This window comes from Megalopta genalis, chromosome 7, assembly GCF_051020955.1.
Source record: "Megalopta genalis isolate 19385.01 chromosome 7, iyMegGena1_principal, whole genome shotgun sequence".
Lineage (NCBI taxonomy): Eukaryota > Metazoa > Arthropoda > Insecta > Hymenoptera > Halictidae > Megalopta > Megalopta genalis.
In genome coordinates, this window is record NC_135019.1 from 1,111,399 (window position 1) to 1,135,137 (window position 23,739).

The window sequence follows — 23,739 nt, forward strand, 5'->3', positions numbered from 1 at the left end:
TTTCCACCAGTTGTCGTACATTATAAAATCAAAGTCCTGATCGAGATCGAGCCAAGTCCAAAATAATGCAAGAATACTCTCGAGTTGATCTAATTTAGAGTTATACATTTTCACAGTCGTTGAACAATCGTATCTCCTCTTCCCCAAATTGTCCATTTTCGTGTACAATCTAAGCGTCAATTGGGGAGAATTTACTGTAACACTTTGACTTACAGTTTTGTGGCTCGAACATTCGTTTTCGTTACGAATGCGCAGAGATCCGCATGCCAAACAAAACGAACGCGTTAAATGTTCGAATTTCAAACGATCTCTCTCTCTCTCTCTCTCTCGGTATCCGTGTTTTTTCGTCGAGGTAAAATGCAACGAAGCTGCACTCGAATCGCGAGTAGGATTAATTTTTCGCACGTCGAAACCTGATTTCGAGGAAAACATTGATTCCGTTGTCGGAAGCGACTTCCATTCTTCGCGGGTAGCTTCGTTTTTGAAAATAATACCGAGAGAGAGAGAGGGCCGCGTTCCGGCCGGTGTAAAAAAATTGGAACGACGCATTCCATAGGGACCAGTTCAGCAAACGGGACTTGGAATAATTCAATGCGGAGAACGCCGAGGACGATTTGATATCATCAAACTTGGAATAATCCTTAAGCACATTCGAGCGGCCGTCGCTGTCTTTGCAATAGAAAACCGGTTTCGCGCAATGCAACATTTTTTTCGATCTTCGAAACATCGATGCACCTTGCTGTCGCGGCTGACTGATTGACTGCAGTACGCTCGATTAAAATTTCCTAAACTCCGAGTGCAATCTAATGGATCCGTATCTACGTGCACGTTGCGTAACCCGAGCATCCGCAGCACGCAATCCCTTATCATCTCTTTTGCAAGTACGTGTCTCTTTTGTCAGCGATGTAATAACACGTTGCTTATCTGCTATTTAATAGCTTTTTAAAAATTATTACACTTGAAATTTATAGTTAAAAGCTTTTTAGCAAATTGTTCAACAGCGATGATTCGATAGCGGGTTTTTATGCTAATATCGATTACTCGATTCATAGTGACTGATAATAAATGTTTTTAATTTATTCGAGATTTTATGCTTTCTTTAGTAAGGACAAAAATCTTAATTTTTTGGACATTTCTTTACTGATCTTTAAAGGCATTTGTGATAAAAAGTAAATTGATTCAATCATTTCTTTGGGAATTGCTATTTGGGAGAATATTTTCTTCTATTTTATTATGTTATTAATATTATAATATTTTATATTTTATATTTTATATATTTTATATTATATATTATTAATATTAGAATATTTTTCTCTTCTATTTTAATAGTCATTGAAAATCGTATTAACCTTGTTACGTAGAAACTAGCAACAATTTCCATACTTTTAAAATGCATTTAGAATTATCTTTAATAAAATGAGCTTTCAATTTACAACGGTATTAACAGAACTTTCAAGAGGAACCTAAGGATATAACAGAATTATTTTTATATTCTGCCTTTTATATCGCGCGCATATTGTGCGGAGCAATTAAATGTTGTAACTTTCGGTGTCGAATGTTGAACAGTCGTAAACCGAGTGACGGTAAGATTGTACTTCGTAATTGAATACTGATTGGTTGAAACGACACTGCAGGACAGCTCTAACGGCTACAATGTCGGGGAACGTTCGATTAGATTAGGGTGGATTAGCCAATCAAAAACTACAATACTGCGACCCCTCTACAACTAGTAGTGACATTTGATGCTGCAGGCACTCTATTAGATTTGCGCCATAGCTAACGTGATACGGAATCGAATGATCCGAGTTCTCTCGAAACGATTTTCGATAGGTACTGGTTCTGGTGTCGCCGAACGAAATTGCGATTTAAACGTCTAAATTTAATACACCGCCGACCGGCTAGAAAACGAATTTCAATTTTTGCTTATAATCCAATTTCCGTCGTACAATTATACCCCTGCCGCGTGGAACAAAATACGTCGGAAATTTAAATGTCGCGCGACAATATTGCATATCTGTGCGCGAAGAAACGGTGAAATGAGAAATTTATATGTAATTCGTACGCGTCGTAACGAAGAGACTGTTTCAGAGGTTTGGCAATCGGCTTCGTTAAATAAGATATTTTAAAACGAACAACCAGGTGCTTTTTATTAGCAGTTAGATCAATAGGTCAATCGCGCGATACGCTAATAAATTATAATACTTGCGCGTGGAATCTGTTCTTCTATCTGCTGCATTCTTCAACGCGAGTAATTGATTGAAAATGCGCACAAAGTTATTAAAATAGATGGATCGATATGTACATTGCCTGTCTAAAGAGCCATTCCTTAATTCGTCACAATAAAATAATTACACTCTTATTATCATTTTCAATTTTCAATTTCACTAAACGTAAATTAAACAGAAATGTATTTCCTTTGTCAATAATGCTAAATAAATTGAGGAAAATGTAGGCGCTTTCATAAATTCTAATGTCTTTACAATTTGATATTTTCCCCGTTCATTTTTGTCCTAAATGCATAAAATTCGCAATTTAGATATAACGTAATGTTTATCGACTAGTTATCGATATATCGTCGACATTACTTGTATTTTAGTTTATATTTATAGTAATGTCTCCCTTACTGACGCTCCGATTGTCCACTAAAATGGATAATTTTGGAAAAGGAGATACGATTATTCGAGCTTTGCGGCTCGTTTTTATAATCGTGGGCAATTTATAACTATAAAAATAAACCGCGAGGCTCGAATAATCGTAGCTTCCTCTCCCCAAATTGTCCATTTTTATGCGCAAACTGGGCGTCAATTAGAGAGACTCACTAATTCGCGCTTAGATTGCGTACAAAAATCGACAATTTGAGAAGAAGAGAAACTATTATTCGAGCCTTGCGTCTTGATTTTATAGTTATTGATAATCGGTAACTATAAAATCGATCCGCGAGGCTCGAATAATAGTTTCTCTTCTTCTCAAATTGTCCATTTTTATAGACAATCTGAGCGTCAATTAGAGAGACATCACTGTACAGTAATTTCTCCCTAATTCGCGCTCAGATTGCGCAGAAAAGTCGAGAATTTGAGAAGAAGAGAAACCATTATTCGAGCCTTGCGTCTCGTTTTTATAGTTATTGACAATCGGTAACTGTAAAATCGAGCCGCGAGGCTCGAACAATCGTTCCTCCTCTTCCCAAATTGTCCATTTTCGTGCGCAATCTGGGCGTCGATTAGAGAGACATCACTGTAATCGTACACCGCGCGAATTCCATCGGGAAAGACCAAGAAAATTCAATTAGATAAATTTCAGTCTAGCATAGACGCGTTTCGGTGGACCACCATATCGAGCAAGAAAAAAAGAGAATCGAATTAAATCGAGCAAGTTTTTCTAAAGAAGCGACCGCGGCGCCCAATTTCTGCGCGACGAAACGCGACCGACCTTATTACGCGACCCTATTACGCGATTTCAGTTCCGAGCGCACTGGTTCGTCGCCGGTGACATCTTGTCGTTAATTCCAATTTTATGGTTCCGTCGTATCTCCGCGGACGCGTGTATCACGCTGATATCAGAAGCGGATAGGAAAGGTGTGTGGAAGTGCGGCCGTCACGCGAGCTGCATGTTCGTTTGCTCGGGTGTGGCGAGAATGAGTGGTAGCGCGCAATTATCTTCTTATCTATTCCGAACAATCGCGAGGGTACACACGACGCCACGAGCCAACGAAGAGCGTCGCGGCGCGTCGCGTCGCGCCGCGGCTCTGCCCGTTCTCGCCGCTGTTTTTTAACAGGACTATTGCTGTCCCGGGGTCTCAACGCTCGAAACTTTCGCCGGTTTTCCGATTAGCATGCTAATTAGGACGGCAACCCTTTAAATGGCCGTTTAAAAAATTAGGGGATACGATCTGGCTCTGGTTCAGGGAAGATGAACAGGCACGGTTTCACGCGTCGCTGCCGATCGAATTTTATCGCAACGTATTCGCCGACCGAATCGTTGTTTTTCCGGGGCTTTTTTTTTAACCCCTCCCCTGCGAGAAATAAGGTTCTCCCACCGAAGCTCGGCAACATTTTTATTCGAACGACGACGGGCAACAGACAGAGATTAACGAATCAAATTTTATTCGACAGTACCGTATGAATATTCGATCGAATACAAATTTATCTAGATAGTAATCGATCCGAATAAGGATTTATTCGATGATGAATTCGTTCGAATAAGAAGGCACGTGCTAGTAGGTTCGTTGATGACGTAGAAGACCTTTTGTGCGAATTTATTGAAGTCGAGCGAGTACTCGATACTTTTGATATCTATGATATCGAAATGAAATCAATAAATACGAATGCTATCCGATTTATCGAAATCGAAATGGCTTCTTTTGCAACCATGAGCTCTGTAAATTTACACACTACAGGAAATCGGGCGCATTAACAATAATTGATGTTATGTTCCTTATACTGTTTACAATCAATCCTTATACTGTATCCATGATAGCGAAATGAAATCAATAAATGCTATCCGATTTATCGAAATCGAAATGGCTTCTTCAGACTGCTGACTTTTCCGCATCCATGGGCTCTGTAAATTTACACGCTACAGGAAATCGGGTGCATTAACAATAATTGATGTTATGTTCCTTATACTGTTCACAACTCAAATTTATAAGAAAAATTCGTTATAACTATATGAATCATTCTAGGCAAATTCTAAAGAATTTTTTCACCGAGTGTTGAGCAAAAATTGAAATTTCATCGACCTTTTAATAAAATAATATTTTAATAACGGGTAAATAACGAATTATCCTGCAAATTCGCACGTTCCATCGTTGTTTCGCGAGACAAAGGGACAGATTCATCTCATGGACAAGATTTCTTGCGACAAACATAGCCTTCGAAACATGCACATTTCCTCTAATGCTACAGGAAATCGGGTGCATTAACAATAATTGATATCACGTTCCATCTATATTTTTACAACTCAAAATGAAGTTGAGTAAAAATTGAAATTTCATCGACCTTTTAACAAAATAACATTTTAATAACGAGCAAATAACGAATTATCGCGCAAATTCGCACGTTCCATCGTTGTTTCGCGAAACAAAAGGGACAAATTCACCGCATGGACAAGATTTCTTGCGACAAACACATAGCCTTCGAAAGATGCACATTTCCTCCGATTTCACAAGCTTGCGGACGCCGTAGATAGACGAAGATCCGCGGTCTAATAACGAAATAAGGTCTCGTTGTCGCTTGCGCGCACGCCAAAGAAGAGTTCGCTGCGTCGCGTTTAGATAACCGATCGAACGTAGAATATGTTGGTCAGGGTAAGCGATGATTGCAGCATAGGATATGTTGCGCGAAATGAATTCTGTTCGCAATTTTCCTGCTGTGCTGTCATCGCTCCGATTGGTTCGCCGGCGACAAGTACGACGAATTAAAACTCGGCGACGAGTCCCGAATTCGAATCTGAGTTCGGACAGCGGCCGGCGTTTTTTCGCTGGACAAAACGCGTAAAACATCGGTTCGCGATGTTCTACGAAACGGAAAATAGATCCGCGCCATCTGTTCGAGCCAGTCGTACGGTCTGTCCCGATGTCGGTCGTGTCCTCCGTTCATCGATAACACATGCAGAAGGAAACTCAATCTTGCAGGAAGATATCTAACACCGTTCACGCCACCCCTCCCCCCGGGCCGTCCTGCGGCTAACAAAAGGGCAGAAAGCGTGCTGGTGCCGACTCCCTTTCGAAGCCGCCTCCTCCTTTTGAAGGAACAATTAACTGAATTTGCATTATATCTCTCTATCGAATTACTAGATTCGTATTATCGATAAAATTGGCAATTTGGGGTTCAGGGAACCGCGCACCCGTGGAAGTAGGGTGCAGTCGTATGTTCATTCGATGCCGACATTGTTCGACACCGGGTATCTTCGGCGGTCCGTTTGTCCGAGCACGGTGAATCATTTTCCGATATTTAAACAAATATTTCTGCTCGGAGCGTACAGTAAATTCACCCTAATCGACGATTAGCTTGGAAAGAAAACTGGACGATTTGGGAGAAGGAGGTACGATTGTTCGAGTTTTGCATCTCGTTTTTATAATTGTTGACAATCAGCAACTATAGAAATGAGGCTCGAATAGTCGCATCTTCTCTTCGCAAATTGTCCATTTTTGTTTACAAGCTGAGGGAACATTGGGGAGAATTTACCGTACTTGGTTTCTATTCTTTGTAATTGATGCAGACAATTTTTATTTTGCTTAAAAATTCGCAATTCAGCGATGACAATTTGCTACGTTTGCTGTACTTGCTGTGCATTCGTTTTGACGGGTAAATTGCGAAGCTTTGCGAAAATTCCCGGTTTCGCCGATTATTTTGTAATTAAAATAAACAATTTCTGTCTTCTGCAAGATTTCTTGCTGTAGAAATTAAATACACGAACCATTGGCTATTATCAACCCTTTGCACTCGAGTGGTGACTCCGAGGCACCACTAAAATTGTTGTATCACATTCTAAGATAATTTTTATATTATCAAAGTTTATCAAAGTTTTTATCAAAGTATATTATCAAACCGTTGTATGAATCACGAGACTCAATTAATCTGCCACTATAAAAACGAGCCGCAAGACTCGATCAATCGTGTCTCCTCTTCCCAAATTGTCAATTTTTGTGTACAATCCGAGCGTCAATTAGGGAGACATTACTGTATTGCTGCGAGATGCATCTTCGACGACTCGTAATGTTCATGGACGAGTGTCGATTGTTTCGTTCCGATATCAGAGATTCACATTGTATCGGGTCGTTCGAAAACAATTTCGCCCTTTCGCGAGAAAATAAAATTAACCCTTTAAAATTAAGCCTTTGCAGTCGAAGCTATTTGAATTCGAAATCCGAAACATGATTTCTGATCTACAGTATTTCTATTTTATACAATTTATTGCGGGTTATTTATTTATTATATAATTTTATATAATTTATTGCGGGTTATTTATTTATTATATAATTTTATATAATTTATTGCGGGTTATTTATTTATTGTATAATTTTATATAATTTATTGCGGGTTATTTATTTATTACATAATTTTATATAATTTATTTTTATATAATATTATTAATAATAAATTGAGCCTATTGGCAAGTACAATGGAATTTTAATAGCTTCTTTTAAATATAAACGAGTTTGATGCTCTTAGAATGATTTTGAGAAATAGTATACCAATTTTTCGTGGCGCCGCAGAGTCGCCATTCGAATGCGAAGGGTTAACCTACAGTTTTATTTGAAAAAATGATTGCGTTTGGAACGGATCTGATTGAACGACGAGTTAGGCTCGTAACTCGGGCAAGACACGTGCACGACGAGTCTCGGTCGTCGATTGTGCTCAAGGGGTTAACATAAATATTATTCGACGATGCGTCTGTTCGCTAAACACAGTAATGTCTCCCTTACTGACGCTCATATAGTCCACTAAATTGGACAATTTGGAAAGGGGAGATACGATTATCCGAGCCTTGCGGCTCGCTTTTATAATTGTGGACAATTTATAACTGCAAAAAGAAACCGCGAGGCTCGAATAATCGTATCTCCTCTTCCCAAATTGTCCATTTTTGTGCGCGATCAATGACTATGCTGTATCTGAGAAAAAAGTTTACCTATTTCCTTTCAGATGATAATCTCAGTAGAGGTTGTTAACCGTTTATTTAGCTGCGTCGATCTATTTAAAAATCCATCTACCATAAATTTTGTATACGTTTTCTTCTTTTTTTATCGATCACCCTTGGTGCGGTTTCTTTCGGCAAGTTGTTCTAGAATTGTTCTAAAACGTGCGAAACTTCTGAATACGTTTCACAAACATTTCAATCTAAATCGTAGGTGAAGCATTTTTGTTGTAAAATGTAAAAATATCATTTCCTTATGACGCGTATACAGGTCGCGTTACGATTGAAATCTCGCCACTGAAATAGTCGCTGGGCGTCAATTAGGGAGACATTGCTGTATCAATACCAATTTTTTCCCAAGGTATTTCTTCTCGGCGCATTGTTCGCAAGCCGGTTGGCAAAGTGCGGTATAAATTTGATCTTTTTTTTTTCTTTTTCGGGGGCGGTTGTAATGGTGGCAACGAAAAAAAAAAATGCCACCGATTGGGGGAGGTGTCCCGACAGTCCCGGCAGGGGGTGACTCAACGATCCCAGCGTTACCAAACTGTAGCGGCGTAACTTAATACACAGGGTATACGGTATACGCCTCTCTCGCACACGTCGTTCATCGCGTATGCCGCTATCGCCACCAGACGAGCACGGCTTTGCTCGTGTGCGTGTATGCGTGCGGACGAGCGCGCGCGCGCGCGCTCGCCCGTGTATCTACGCGCCACGAATTAGTCATGGAGAGGCAATTCCCGATAATAAAATAAGAGAGGAGCGTAACCGATTATCGTGGTAACGAGCGTTGCGAAATTATCGTAACGGCCTGGGCTCGCGCGATTATCGGTCACCGCGATCGTCGCGATTCTTCGTACCGGCTATTGTTTTCTCTTGTACCGAGAGCTGCTCGATCGGTATCGCCCGAAAGGATGGTTAATTAGTCACGATCGGTGTCCGTGTAATTTAGTGCGCGATGGCGCAATGATAAAGGGCGAGAGATATAGTATCGTAAGCGGCGACTTTTGTTCAAGATGATCGCGATACGATGACGTTAATCCACGCGATCGCCGGCCCCGATCGCAACGATGGGGTTAACTCGTTACGGTTCTCCAAAAATTTCGAGATAAATCGTCGAGAATTTGTTTTTTTCTTTTTTTTTTGTGAAATTTTCAGTCGCGAGTTTTCAATCGTAAGGAAATGATATTTTTACAGTTTACAACAAAAATGCTTCTCCTACGATTTAGATTGAAATGTTTGTGAAACGTATTCAGAAATTTCGCACGTTTTAGAACAATTCTAGAGCGACTTGCCGAAAAAAACTGCACCAAGGGTGATCGATAAAAAAAACGGGAAACGTATACAAAATTTATGATAGATGGATTTTTATATGACTTAAATAACCTCTACTGAGATTATCGTTTGAAAGGAAATTGGTAAACTTTTTCAGATACAGCATAGTGATTAATTAGCTTATTAATGCATCAACTGCTGATCAATCTTTCCAAGGAATTTCACAGAATCTCGGTAATTAATTTAATAAAATTGAAAATATATGGAGAAATAAAATTTATCATTCCTTTAACCCTTACAAATCCGAACTCTGTATTTGTGGCGACATTAATTCCTTTTGTTTTGTTTTCTTAACCCTTTGCTCTAAACTATCGTGTCAGACTCGTTGTGAAAATTTGAAACACGATGTACCAAATATTAATGTTATTCGTGTCTTTAAAATAGAAATGAAAATCCATTCTTCTGTTATTTGAATATTTTAGTAAAGGCTGCTAAACAATAAAATAAATAATATTAATTATTATATTATTATTATATTATTTATGTTTATATTATTATATTATATATTATTATATTATAAATATAAATTATATGTCTCACGTAGGAATTTCTCAGTGACAAATAAGCATTAATCAACGTAGCTGCAAAATCTCTAACCTAACTTTCTATATGTATAAATAGATCATTTAATTTTTAAATATTCAATGTTGGACAACGTACGCGGCTTTTTTAAAATAATGCAGAGACCGGAAACGCGATTAATCGCTTCGATTTCGTGGAATGTTTCGGTGGTTCAACGATCGCGTAAAATAAATAAACTAATAAATGGGAAAAAAGTAAATTTGGAAAAACATGTTCCTCTTGGTTCGATCGACACGTACCGTTTCCTTATACCGGCTTCTACGACTCGCTCCTGGAGGCGTTGCCTTACTTCGGCTTACCCGGAACATTAACGATAATACATGCACATAGCTGCAACAAATGCCGCATAAACCATAGCGCGATCCACGTGGCAGCATAGGCGCAGAAGGGCACAGATGGTCGCCCCAGGCACTTACCAGTTACCACCACCCTTGCACAGTGCCCCTACGGTCAAAGGGATCTAAAGGGCCTTGGCTGGCCACTAACCGTATTTATTCACGAAAAGCAAGGAGGGAGAGAGGAGAGACGACTGAATTTACTATACCATCAGACATAAGTCTTGCTCGGAGTATGAAGCGTCTTAGCACCGATCGAGCTTTCGAGATGGAACCTTGATCCGCGATCGGGCTGCAGTCTTTTTAATTTACCACGAAAATATACCGATAGCGCAGAAAATTCTCCCTAATCGAAGCTCACGATTGTACACAAAAATGGATAATTTGGAAAGAAAAGATACGATTATTCTCAAACTGTTCGTATGTTTACAAGCTGAGAGACAGACAGAGAGAATTTACTGTAATTATAATGAAATCTTTATGTAGAATAAAATATGCTACGAAAATATACTGATAGCACAGGAAATTCTCCCTAATCGAAGCTCACGATTGCACACAAAAATGGACAATTTGGGAAGAGATTATTCGAGCCTTGCAGCTCGTTTTTATAATTGTTGAAAATCGGTAACTATAAAAACGAGTCGTAAAGCTCGAATTCGCAAGGCTCCACATCCCAAATTGACCATTTTTGTGGACAGTCTGAGCATCAATTAGGGAAACATTACTGTAATTTCTGAACATTTGTTAATCCTGGAAAAAACGACAGGACATTTATTAAGATTTTATTCGTTTTCCATCGCAGAATCAGAATTTTAAGCGAATCGGTGTATTGCACTGCTTCTTACAAAAGTATATCAGAAGTCTGTCTAATAAACTTTCCAACGATTGTATTATATCAAATAGAGGGTCAACAATTTTGTAACGAGTATCGTATTACTTCGGACAATTTGTTTTACGAACGAAATTGTTACAACAATAAAAAAAGTTATCGAAAAGCCCCGATTAGATCCGTCTACGTTTCAAGTATTAACTTCTCGTTTTCCAAAGTGTAGCTCAAGCTTAATCAATTTTCGAGTATAAAACATTAATTAACGTTAAACCTATTAGCGTCGGTCGAACGACCGGTTTCACATATTTTATTTCATAATCGTCGAAGTCGCAAAGCTGATTCCGTTAGAAATTGTCGCATCTATTTCTTTATCCAGGCACTCATTGTTGTAAAACTGTTAATAAACTAACGCTAAACTGTTGTAAAACTTGGAAAAAATTTCAATAAGTTCGATCTTGTAATTCTGACGAGGCAACGTATCAGTCACTTTTAGACCTCGGTACATTTAGCGTCAAGGAATTATTTTGTTCATTTCGCGATCGATCGAACGATCAAAGTCGACCAAGTTAAAATTCTAACGGCAATGACCCGTTTTCCCTTTCTCATAGAAATCACGGCTCCGTCGAGGGAAGCCGATGAGATTCCACGAGCCGAGCGGCGCAAAGTCTCATTTCGAAAACGCTGACCATCGAAATCCAGCAATTGTGTACGAAGAAAATGAAGCGGCCCGTTATTTAATAACGATGGGACAGCCGCGACAGATAGTCAAGGATATATTGGGTTGGCAACTAAGTAATTGCCGATTTGTTCAATGAAATAAAAAATTCTTTTACTTGGAACGAAGTTTAATCTGTAATGTATTTTCCATTTTGTTCGATGACCTTTTGCCATCTCTCTGACAACTTGAAAATTCCACGCTCGCAGAAAGTCTGATCCTTTTCGGCCAAAAACTGAGTCAAGTGAGATTTTACAGCGTCATCGTCATTCAAAGTTTTACCACGAAGGGAGTTGTCCAGGGATCGAAATAAGTGGCAATCCGATGGCGCGAGATCAGGGCTATATGGTGGGTGTAACATCGATTCCCAACCAATATCCATCAATTTTTGCCGAGTGGACAAAGACGTGTGCGGCCTAGCATTGTCCTGCTGGAAAATGACACCTTTACGATCGACCAATTCTGCTCGCTTTTCCTTGACCGCTGCATTCAATTTGTCCAGTTGCCAACATTCACGGATAATAAAAAATAACAATAATAATAATAATAATTTTATAATATAACATTTACGGATATCATAAAAATGGGAGCGAGAGACATCTATAACTGAAATCGGCAATTACTTAGTTGCCAACCCAATATTTCTTTACTTCGGCGTTGCTCTATCGCGCGCTGTTTAACCTCTTACGTGTACACGTGGCTACGTGTGAACCGGGCACAGCTCCACGTAGAAACCGTGCACGTACCAGATCAACACCGGCAAGTGGCCAGAGCAACAGATAAGTTTGATTTATTTTAATTTCTCACCGGCAACGCAATGGCCTTTCGTTGGGATTCCCGCGCACCCGTGAATTATTGCGAAGTTATTTTCTAGCTCGTATTGATTTACGGCCGGGATTTCGGAGTATCGTGGCCACTTTATCGTCGTTACAGGTAGGTAAACAGGTGTACAAGGGGTGGTTGAAATGGCTGTCACTATTCGAGAGGAAAAATTATGGGAAACGCTCTTTCGTGGAAATGTAAGGGACTCTCGATCGTTTATTTGCGAAACGGTGATCGGTGGACCGACGATCTTCGTGGAAAATCGTTTTCCAGGTGCAATTTGGATGGACCGAAGTTAGCCCATTCGCATTATAAGCGTATATATGAGCCGTTTATTTTGAAAGTGGCATAAGTCACTTTGTTTTTAAATCGATATATTTAAGGATTTGCGTTTCAACACGTTTGAAAATATGGATGCTAACTTTCGAGAAGATTTACTTGTATTTGTTATCTCAGGATACTGGATATTTTTCTCGGTATAAATAATTTCGTATAAACATGAAAAAATCACCACTTTTCATTACGGTAAAGTGACTTATGCCACTTTCAAAATAAACCGCTCACATAATGAGAAATATTGAGAGATGAAAAAATTGTGACGTTAGAGACAGTTGTGAATCAGAACCTATAATAATTATTATCTACATTATCTACACAAGCGTACTATTCTGTAGAAGCAATGGATGAATGACTGTATATATTGAATAATCGAGATTGCTACGACGATCTGCAACCAAGTGCAATAAGTCGCTGCATTTTTCCGGGTCGTTGGATAACTTCGAAATACAGGAAATGGGGAGATCTCCCCGTTTTAAATTCGATCGATCGATGACCGATCGGTGAAATCTTCCACGTCTAATTAAAAATGACCGCTTAATTTGATTAAGATTTGCAAGAGGTACAAGGTATGTCGAAGATGTAATCGATGCCATATAAGTTAGCTTCGGTAATTTTTGTTTAATTGAATGAAATACTTTAACCGTTCGCGTACCAGATGGTTCTAAAAAGACAGGATCGAAAAGCGCCGAAGAGCGCAATAGCGCTCCTTCGATTATGTGTCGAAAAAAGCCGAAGAGCGCAACAGCGCTCCTTCGATTATGCGTCGAAAAAAGCCGTAAAACATAAAATGAAACGTTACGAATGAAACTATATATACTATTAATTTAGAACAGGTAACAACAAAATGCAAATTGCATTACTGACAGCGATGCGACGCGCGACGTACACACGCGTCCGAAAGACCGAGCGCGTTTCGACAAATTTCGGGCGAGCCGTAAGTCGTCTGTTTCGGCCAAATGCCCTGGCTTTCCTCAACGCAAAATCTGAAGAGCGCGAAAGTGGCTCGCGGTACGCAAACGGTTAAATTGCAAGAAATTTTCGAGGTTTCTTGCGCGGTCGTGGAAGCGTTAAGAAACGTTTCCCCGTGGCGCGAGCAGAGACCGTCCGTCGAAGAATGCTTCGCGGACGCACCGATTAACGGTGCCGAGATTCCGGTTGGTAAAAATCGGCTTGAATTAAAGTGGACACCGTCGCCGAGCGTTCGCCGGGCAGAGTTCGCTCCGTAATAACTTTCCTCGGACAAGTAGCGGTGTAGTAAATAATGTAGCCTTGTAGAATGCTATGAGGTACCAGTGCTCGCGAGTTAATAGCTCGCCTCTCCGGCCGGAGAGAGAGCCTCTCTCGGTACGGTGAACGACGACCGAACGAGACGACCGAACGACAACAGCCGTCGACATCTAAGCACGATGAGTGATTCAGTGCGCGTCCCGGCTCGATCTCACTCTCCGCTACCTTCTAGGTTAGCGATCGGTGGTTCTCAACGCGCCGATCGTCCCGATGAATCCGGGATGACGCCTGGCAAGACGTCCTGCGGGGGACCACCCACGGGGACGACGCTCCATATAAAGGTCCCATGATCGTCGCACCGCATTGTCGAACAGTTTCCATCGGTGCTTCGTGCTCGCTCGATCGCCCTCCGTTCGCTCGCTCGCTCGCGGGCGCGCGCGCGCGCACGCACGCAGTGGCAGAGCGACGCGGCGGCGGCGTCGGCATTCCTTCCGTTTTATCTTCTTTCCACCGGCTTCTTCTTCTTCTTAGACGCACAATCTCCGTATCCGTCTCTCTCCCTCTCGCTCTCTCCCGCGATCCGTTTTTCTCGGTAACCCCTGTGTTCCTCTGCCTCGCGCTTCTTTCGATCCGTCCTCCCGCTTCGGCCGCGTTCTTCTTGCCCACGGGCCGTCTAACTTTATCCGCGGCTCCTTCTCCTTCTCTTTTTACCTTTTTACCCCGCTGCCGTCCCCGGCCCCCGGCCCACCCCCCTTTCGCCCGGGGTTTCTTCTTCTTGCGGCGAGAATTATAAATTAAGCTATTAAATGTGTGTTGAAGGTTTCTTGCCGGGGACTTCCTACGGAGAGTTTAAGGAACGCTCGCCGAATCCGGATAGGGACCGCCTCGGACCCCGAGGTCGTTTCCCGGACCGAATGGTCACGCCGTCGCCGCTCGCAGCGGCCAGCAGCAGCAGCAGCAGCAGCAGCCCCATGGGTCAGGAGACCGTCTCGGACAGAGGAGTCCCAACACCTGGATTTCCATCCGATTGGTTTTTGCCGGGCAAAACGAACGCGAGTCGACGCGGTGCGCGGCTTCTTCGCGCCTGTCGACAGCCGCCTGCCAGATCGTAATGCCGAGATGAAGCTTTGATCGGTGCTTCGTTGGTGGCCGCTCGCCCCGGCGTCGTTGTAAATTCAAGTGACGCTTTAATTAATTGCCGGCCGGCCGGCGACATGCCTTTCTTACGCCTGCTGCCTCTCCACCCGGTGCCCCGATGGCGTAATTAATCAGCGCGCTGACATGCTTTTTCGCGCAATTGTCCAAATACGATTTCCGCGGCGAGCCACCGCCGCATTAGGCGCAAACACGCCGGAGGAACATCGTTAATGGATCATCGCGACCAAACCGAGAGGTTTATCTTCATGGAATGCGCGTCATAGCGGAGGCTTTAGGCACCGAGATCGCCGCCGAGTTGTGATCCAGAGGGGGGGAGGGGAAAAAAGCCGAGCCGCCGCGGCTCCGGGACACCGGGGAAATTGAATTGCAATTTATTTAAAACGATCGCCGACGAAATTCCGCGGCCGAGAGCGATTTCTCCGCGTTTCTGCGCTCGCCGAAAATTTGTACGCGCGGCGCGGACCGCCCCGGGATTTTTCGGCCACCGGGGGTTCCGTTCCGAGAGACATCGCTCGCCCCGGCAATTCGTAATCCGCCGAGAGACTTAAACCCTCTTGGCTGCTCGAGTTCGTTCGCGCGGCGGTCGGCCGGGGAGCCGGTAACTTCCGGTTAAGTCAAACACAGCGTAAAGTCGCGGGAACTTCGGACTTGGCAAGTCCCAATGAGGCGTGTAATGCCATTAAAGGGAATCTTATTACGCTACGGCACCCTAACACGCCTCGTACACTAGACGCCTTCGCTTTACTGCAACAAGTACCCGCCTAACCTGGTAATTAAGCCCCGATTAATTCTCCGCTTACTTTGCCCGGCAAATGGCGCGAGACGAGACGAATACCGGGAAAATTAAGACCCACCCCCTACCCCCTACCCCGCACCCCACGCTCGCAAAGAATATTAGCGGTGTCGTCTGTTCGCGTCCACGTGCCCTGTCACGATCTCGATCGCGCTCCAATAGAATCGTCTCCTTTTCTTTTTTTTTTGTTTGTCCGATTTTCGTTCTCTTGGTTCTCGATCTCATCGCCTCGATCTTGTTGAAGGTTGTCCCTGCGACGGACATAATATTTTAAATTATGGTATTATATTGTTGTACGATGAGCTGCGTCGCATCTGGCGAGAGAGTGCGACGACTGTCTCACTGTCTGCGTTGTCTTTTTTTTTAGGCTCCTACGGCCAAAAATTTTGTTCTTTAGTTAGTTGAACGCGGTCGAGCGGGGAGTGTAGTTGTGCCTGCCGAACCATTATCAGTTATATTATTATTATTATTATTATATTATATATATTATTGTTATTATAATATTATTATATTATTATTATTATTATAATATTATATTATATATTATTATTATTATTATTATTATATTATATTATATATTATTATTATTATTATTATTATTATAATATTATTATATATTATTATTATCAGTTAACCAATATCAGTTAGCTTTACGTGTGTTTCCTTTTCTTTGTTTTCAATAATAAAAATTAACTCTGTTACGATTATTTACGTTTTCTGTAAAAATTCAACAGATCTTTTCGATTACGATTTCTAGTCAATTAAGCGTCGCGTTGATGAGTCGTTTCGTATGTCGCGCGCCTAAACGTCCGTATTTTTGTTCAGACGATGCAGTAATGTCTCCCTAACTGATGCTTAGATTGTGCAGAAAAATGGACAATTTGGGAACAGGAGATACGATTATTCATTCCGGCTTTACACCGTGTTTTTATAATCGTTGACAATAATCGGTGACTAGAAAAACGAGTCGCAAGGCTCGAATTCGCAAGGCTCCTCTTCCCAAATTGTCCATTTTTGTGGACAATCTGAGCGTCAATTAGGGAGACATTACTGTATTCCGAAAGTAATCTTTTGCTCTGCATTTTCAGTGTCCTCCTGTCGGTCCAAAGTGTTACGTTTATTTAAAAAGGTAAAGTAAGCATGTCAACGGAATTAGCTTTCCAAGTTACATTGCACATGTATGAGCTTAAAAAGTACGATATAATTAAAGACGCCGTGAAAATATTTCCGAATCGAGAACACGTTTCGAGTGCAAGAGCGCGCGAAAGATAATTTGTAAAATTCGAAATCGTGCTTTTCTCTCACCGATAAGTTTAAAAAAAAGTTCATTTTTAGATGGGAGTACTTTATCGAAAATAATAAGCAAAATATCGAACGATAAAAGCGGATGCAAATAACGTTATCGCGCGTTTAAAGCTGGCCTCGGAAAGTGACACGTCTCACGCGATTACTTAACGCGTAAAAGAAGACTCGATTAAGATCCTATTACATTTAATTATGCAGCACGCATAGGAAATAGAGAACCGTAAATGCAAATAGAGAATCATAAAAGACTACGGGATCGGCATTTTTAACCCGTACGGTGCACAGACATCGCTCTTGACGGCTCAACTCGTTGATATTCGATCTTTCGCATAGCTTCTATCACGGATGTGCCATTAATAATTATCTAAGAGAGAAAGAAACAATAAAAAGAAGTCGATAACTCTGTTTGAAATCTTCGTCGCTCGATGATCGACGAGTACAATAAATTAACTCTCTAATTGACGCCCAGATTGTACACAAAAATTGACAATTTGGGAACAGGAGACACGATCATTCGAGTCATTGGTTAGTTACGAAAAGTAGCGTCATCCACAGACATTTACACACCATACATATTTCTATATTTTAATACATGTTTAAACCGCGAATACGGTCGTTTCTTATCAGAGTACAGTAATGTCTCCCTAATTGACGCTCAGATTTTCCACAATTTGGGAGGAGGAGATACGGTTATTCGAGCCTCGCGGTTCGTTTTTATATTTACGAATTTGCAACAACTATAGAAAACAATTTACAAAAGACTCGAACAATCGTATCTCCTCTTCCGAAATTGTCCATTTCTGTGAACAATCCGAGCGTCAATTCGAGAGACATTACCGGTACCGCTTCCTCCTACGTACGAACTCGCGAACGCGCGTCGGCGTCTCGAAAGTAAAATTGAAAAGTGTGTAGCCAGCTAAAGCGGTCATCGATGGAAATTAATGGCCGGTGTCGATGACCGACGATCATCGCGCACCATCCCCTAACTTACAATTCCGTTTGGCCGGTCCGTTCGGCCGTGAGCCGGCCGGCGGTAGAACAATGGCGGGAATAAAGCAGCGGGTAGACGGAGGGTGGGGCGGCGGGGGAGGAAGGGAGAGAAAGGAGAGAAATCTAGCGAGCCGTTCTCTGAAATCCGGCGATTCTTTCGGGCGTCTTCGGAGATGATATTTGCTCGGATCAATCCATATGGTCACCATGGCAACCGGTCAGCCTAGCTTGTCCACCCCCGACACCCAAAGTCTGGAAACCCGGCCGGCCGAACGAATGGACGAATGGACTCGGGGGTGCAGTGCCGATGGCCGATGGGAACCCGCGTTCCGCGAAGGGTGGTCACCGGGCATCCTCTCCGCGCTGTGCTTTCCTCGCCGGGAATCTTTGTATCCGTGGTAACAATTGAATGAGCGAAAATGTCTGCATACACGTAGAGAGACGGCCGGCCGTGTATCCTGATCTCGGCCGAATACGGATTCGATCGAACCAAATCCAATAGAGGCAAATGTATTCATGAACCGTTGTTTACGAAACTGTTCACGTAGCTCTTCCGTCCCTCCCGTTTTACAGGAATCTCACTTTTTTTTCCTCTCTACAGCGATATCTCTTTTCTTCGATCACCCCCCGCCGAGACAGACATTTGTCATCTATCTTGCCGGTCGATTCGCGTCTCTTTTTCTTAACCGGCTCGACGTTTTTGACGAGCACGCCGACGAAGAAATCGCCGATACATATTTTGCCCCGCGACGAGTATGCTCGTCGCGCATCAAAATGTACCGTTCGCGTTGCAATCTCTTTTTGGGAAATGAAATATGTCTGCTCGTAAATTTCGCGGTGCTTGGAACGTTTCGAAGCCGAGACGAGATGAGACGATATGAATAATTCTTACAAGAAAACTGTATTATATGCGGTAAATTCTGTGTAAATTGTTTTCAGTTTGTGAACAAAAATGAACGATTTGGGAAGAGAAGATGCGATTAATCGAACCTTGCACCTGGTTTTTATTATTGTTGATAATTGGCAATTATGAAAATGAACCGCGAGGCTCTAACAATCGTATCCCCTCTTTCCAAATTGTTCATTTTTGTTTACAAGCTCGAGGAAAATTCGGGAGAATTTACTATAGTGTCTGGGCTAGATAGTATACTTTCGTCATCGCTCGATTGCTCAATTTTTCTTTCATATCTAGATATGAACAAATTATTACATATATGATATCAATTTAAATGATTATTATATATAATATAATATTATATTATATTATATATATATATATATATATATATATATATATATATATATATATATATATATATATGTATATATATATTAATTTAATTTAAATTCTGTTATATTTTAAATATAACAGAATTTAGTAGTAACATTATTTCGAAAAATATAGTATACAGTAATGTCTCCCTAATTGACGCTCAGATTACGCAGAAGAATAGACAATTTGAGAAGAGGAGAATACAATTATTCGAGCTTTGCAGCTCATTTTTATAGTTGTTAACAATCGATAACCATAAAGAGTCACAAGGCTCGAACAATCGTATCGCCTCTTCCAAAATTATCCATTTTCGTGGACAATCTGAGCGTCAATTAGAGAAACATTACTGTATCTTTGCACAATGCCACACAATCGTCAAGCGCAAAGAGTTATCGATTCACAACGAAATTCACAGCGATGCTTTCCAGCTTCGAAATACTAGACGGCGTTTCTATGCTCGATCAAAATCAAAATATAAAGAAAAAACGAATATCCTCGTGAACAACAATGTTCCGGCATCGACAGATTCTTCCTCGGCGTTGGAAATTTTTCGGAGGCGACCGCGTTGCCGAAAGAGACGATCAATGCTTCGAGATTTATGCGATTGATTCGAACAGAGCAGAGTGACAGTACAAGGAAGCGCTCTTAGTCCTGGTGTCTCCGGTCCCGGGAGGATACATCTCCCTTCGATACGCCGGTGTCCGAAGGATCTCTATAAATTTGCATGTAAAATACCCGCGGAGGTTCTCACGACGTTCTATCTACAGATGATAGTCCGTCGGATCTATTGACGCGCGGACTTTCCGACGCGTTTCGGGACGCACCGGTTCGCCTAATTTCATCTCCACGATCACCCCGTGAATCCTTTCCCCGAAAATTCCTCCTCGCCGAAATTCAAAAGAACCCCCACTCCTCTTCCATCGCTCGAAGAAAACTCTAAAAATTGTGTCGAAGACGCAATTGAAATCGGGTTCACTGTTTAAGTCATAAGTAATTGCAATTTAACCTTAACCCCTTAATGCACAGTTTTTTTTTAAAAAGGCCGGCCAAAAAGTATCAATTTTTTTTCATGTAAAAAAACACAATTTAGAACGTTGTCTTGGCAAGAAAATTACAAAAATACAAAAATAATCAAAATTTTTATTGCAATTTTGGATTTTACTACTATTATTATTATTATTATTATTATATTTTATTTTACATTATATTTTAGTAAAATATATATTGAAAAATGGGCGAATCGGAATCTGAATATGAATACGCTGTCGGAAAGCGGCTCATAAGGAAGAGATAAGTCGTAAGTGATAAGTAAAAAAAGGATATATTTTATACTTGAATAAGTAAGTGTTATAGCTTACAATCCCATGTAAATGATAAATATCAATAAAACGATTGTTTCTTTTTTGCTTTCACATTGTTATTTTCAATTCTCGATCGCATTCGAGTGTGAAAAATTATAGCAACATAAAGTACAACGCCGCTCGAATTATCTCGAGTGTGCACAGTTTGGCGCTCGATTAAGGGGTTAATTGCTACATTGCTATTATTGTAACTTATATAACCGCGATTAGCAGTCTCGGACACCGCTAAATTTCGATCGCGTTATTATTCTTATAAAAGCGGTAAATAAAGAATCAAGATCGATCGATCGTCAACGGAGGGATCCGAGTTCGGTCGATCGGAAGCAAGCGCACCCTCCGCTCTCCTTGTCACCCCGACATGTGCAGCGCGCGTTGCATTCACTTGGTACGTAAAAATGAACATCGCGTTCGCGATTTACCGAACAATGAATTTCGGCGAGTGCTCGTCGGAAATTCGCGGTTAAGGGTTAAAATTACGGAAGCATCGTCTCGCGATTCGAGAGGCGCGCTCCCGAAACAGGGCGCGACAAAAACGCGACGCGATCAAGATGAATTTTTCATTCGCGTATAATGCCGGGCCGGCGCGCGTCGGTACGCAGAGGGTCCTCGCAGCCATAAACTTCGAGTGCCGGCTGCTATGAATGCATAAAATCCTAATCATTGCCTTAACAGGCGCATCCGCGGGTACCGAGAATTCGCGGGACGAATTTGTCGCGGTCTCGCGGATAAAAGCGCGCGCATCTCGGTGAGGGATCTGGCTCGGGTACGTGACGGATCGGCGAGCGACCGATACCGATCGGTAAGAAGAAGAAGAAGAAAAAAAAGAAAGAAACACACCGATTCGAGGTCGTCCGAAAGATTCCATGGTCTAGAAACTCGCATACGCTACGCCGCCGGTCAGCAGCAGCAGCAGCAGCAGCACGACGGTCGCGACAATCACGTTCGCTATTTTCATCGGGACATGTTCGGACGAGCCGGGGTAGCTGGCTCGGCGGACGCACGATCTTGACGAGATAGAGCAGTGGATCATCATTAACCGGATGGCCGCAAAACCGCGGACGGCTGATTGACAGGCGCGCAAAGACTTCCCGTTTTTCCTAAACCTGCCTTTTAGTTCTCGGTACGGCGAAACCCTTCTGCGGAGCCCGGGAACGATATACGTCGCCCGATGATGAAAGACGAACACCGTTCGAGAGGGGGGGGGTGGTTGGGGGGCAGCAGCGACGGATTCCAGGAGCGGAGCGGGGGGGATCGTTGGGGTGCCAAAGAAAGAGGAGGGCACCACCGCAGTTCCCCGGAGCTGACGGACAGTCAAGAGGCGCCAAGCTATGCCAGCTATTCGACTCTTATTTTATACCATCCCTTCGACAGCTTAACGAGCTTGTGTGTTCGTGCCCGCTGCCCTGCGTGTTACCTCTGCATGCTACCAATAAACACACACGAATTCCGAGATGTCAATCAACTATTCCGCCGCGCTGCTACTATCGCGACTTCTTCGCCGTTTCGCTTTTTACTCGGTGCCGTTTCGTCCGAGACAGCAATAATTCGCGAGGCTCGCACGATGAAAATAACGCCTTCGCTCTTCGCCAGAAATATTATTTCTTGCCTGTTCCGTGAATCGACCTCTGCGAGAGTAACACCGCTACGGCCGGGATAGAGACCTCGGTGCTTTGTAATCGTCCACCCTCGACCACTTTCGGCGCACTCTCGACCGCAGGTTACGGATTCGATGGTACCAAGGTGCACCGTTCACCGCACGTCTCTTCTAATTTAGGGTTTCCGAGCGGGGATTTCGGAGCAGAGAAAGGACAGTTAGCAGCGAAAGTTATCGCGATTGTAAGCGATGCCGAAGAAGGCACGAGTTCGATCATTAATTCATAATTAACACTATGCCGTCCGGTGGCACCACGTCTGGGTGCCGTGCAAAGACTATCTGTTGTATGCCGGTGGTACTGCTTTGGTGTCATTTTAGAAAACTGAAATAACATTTGAACTATATTTCTTGGGTGTTAAAAGGCGGCGAACTAACTATAGCACTGTGCTTATTTAACTAAGAATTAAGTACGAAAATTCTTGGATGACGTATCTTAATTTTAGGAATCTATATTACCGCCATCTTCGAAATCTTTTTTTAAATCTAAAATTTCCAAGCTATTATGCCTCATGTCAAGGTTATGTCAAGGTTATATCAAGGTTATATCAAGGTTATGTCAAGGTTATATTTCCGGCATAATAGCTTGGAAATATAATCTTGACATAACCTTGACATGAGGCATAATAGCTTGGAAATATAACCTTGACATAACCTTGGGAAGAGGAGATACGATTATTCGAGTCTTGCAGCTCGTTTTTATAGTTTTATTTACGCATCATACAGATTTTTACACTTCATGCATGTTTAAACCGCGACTACGGTCATTTCTTATCAGAGTACAGTAATGTCTCTCTAATTGACGCTCAGATTTCTCCACAAAATTGGACAATTCGCGAAGAGGAGATACGATTATCCAAGCCTTGCGTTTCGTTTTTATAGTTACGAATTTGCAACAACTATAAAAAAAGAATCGACAAAATACTCGAACAATTCGTATCTATGAAAACGAACCGCAAGGCTCGAATAATCGTGTCTCTTCTTCCCGAATTGTCCATTTTTATGGACAATCTAAGCGTCAATTATTCTTCTAATGAATTCTTCCGACGTCTTTACAATTTCGTCGTTCAGTCGTTGTTCGCGAAGATGCACAAAATCCGCAGTCCGACGATAAGATATCGCGTCGCGATCTTGGAAAACATAGAACCTGCATCATCGCGTAATCGACAAAGGTAATACACCAGGTGCGATCGGGTCCGGATTAAATTCGTCTAAACAGCGGCCGCACGGACGAGTCCCAATCAAAAGAACTCGCCGTATATGCAAATAATCCGTTAACGTGGTACGATTTAAAAGCGGAGGCGCACGAGCACACTGGAGTACTCGTTTATCTCGATAAAGAAAACGAGCAAACAGATCGCAAGGGAGCATCGGTACATACGGGGTAGCAGA

The 23,739-nt window shown here is 42.1% G+C and overlaps 1 protein-coding gene and 1 long non-coding RNA gene across 5 annotated transcripts in view; one reads left to right on the plus strand and one right to left on the minus strand.

The window, feature by feature from the left end:
• The window catches only part of LOC117218637 (uncharacterized), an 81,421-nt gene extending 69,869 nt beyond the window's left edge, over positions 1–11,552 (plus strand). Inside the window, exon 3 of the long non-coding RNA XR_004489803.2 lies at positions 11,322–11,552. This is a non-coding gene — a long non-coding RNA (uncharacterized LOC117218637). The remainder of the gene's footprint in view (positions 1–11,321) is intronic.
• The window catches only part of kn (EBF transcription factor knot), a 166,376-nt gene that overhangs the window by 64,010 nt on the left and 78,627 nt on the right, over positions 1–23,739 (minus strand). The gene's annotated exons all lie outside the window — the stretch shown is intronic.